The sequence below is a fragment of the Halyomorpha halys genome, unplaced genomic scaffold (genome assembly GCF_000696795.3).
Source record: "Halyomorpha halys isolate HHAL.00 unplaced genomic scaffold, Hhal_1.1 Scaffold242.1, whole genome shotgun sequence".
NCBI lineage: Eukaryota > Metazoa > Arthropoda > Insecta > Hemiptera > Pentatomidae > Halyomorpha > Halyomorpha halys.
Window position 1 is genome coordinate 207047 of NW_027106343.1, and position 213 is coordinate 207259.

A 213-nucleotide genomic window follows, 5' to 3' on the forward strand; every position below is an offset into this window, starting at 1 on the left:
TTCCAAGACTTCATGTTTTTGTTTACTCCTACAGTATCCTTTAATAATACGCCACTTATTCCTGTCGAACATATCCGTTACTTAGGACTACATCTCGACAAACGACTGACATGGAATCCTATTGCAACATTTACTAGACAAACGGTCTAAATTGCCAATCCATTACAAAAGACTGATCTACATGACTATTATAAGCCCTATCTGGACATACGG